Below are 804 nucleotides of genomic sequence, written 5' to 3'. Positions count from 1 at the left end.
AACAATGCTCAAGAAATATCTTTTTATTTAAATTTCTCCATCATAAAGAGGACTGCTGGAAATATAGTCATAGGAACCAATGCACCAGTCCTCCTTTCCAACCGCAACTAAAGCTTATGTACCTGGGAACATGTATGCATGGGAGTGCTTATATACACATATGTGTATATGTATGCATGGATGTGTGGGTGAGTATATATGTGTCCTTATGTATAATAACAATAACAATTGACTCATTGGTGTGCATGTATAGAGGTTAATGTATGTACACTTATGTGTACATATATATATTCATGTATTTATGTTTATTTATTGATGTATATCTTTATATGTCAGAGTATGCGTGCATAGGCATATATATGTGATTTTTAATGATTTTTATATGGTTTTCTATGTTTTTTACATGTTTATATTTGTATATTGTCAATTACTCCATGAAATTTGTAAATCTCTGAAGAGGCCTAGAGGATCATTCATGTACCTCTATTTTCATCCATTTCATCTATCAATTACTCCAATTTACTGGAGTTATATAGATAGAATGAGGCATGTCACCACTAGGCTGAAACAGCTGTAAGACATTGTCCCTTCTTCGGTCACTAGATGTCCTTTTTAATTTTTATTACTGATATGACATAACATGTCATATGGGTTTGTATACTTTTATTGTCCTGTCCTCTTAGTTGAAAAATATACAGGCAAATTGACATAATACAATGTCTGCAATTTGATGAGTACCACATATTCCCCTCCAGTTTCTTATTGCTATATACAGACATACATATATATATATATATATATATA

This window comes from Octopus bimaculoides, chromosome 5 (genome assembly GCF_001194135.2).
Source record: "Octopus bimaculoides isolate UCB-OBI-ISO-001 chromosome 5, ASM119413v2, whole genome shotgun sequence".
Classification (NCBI taxonomy): domain Eukaryota; kingdom Metazoa; phylum Mollusca; class Cephalopoda; order Octopoda; family Octopodidae; genus Octopus; species Octopus bimaculoides.
The sequence above is the reverse complement of the archived record's forward strand: the minus strand, read 5'-3'. Positions refer to the sequence as shown.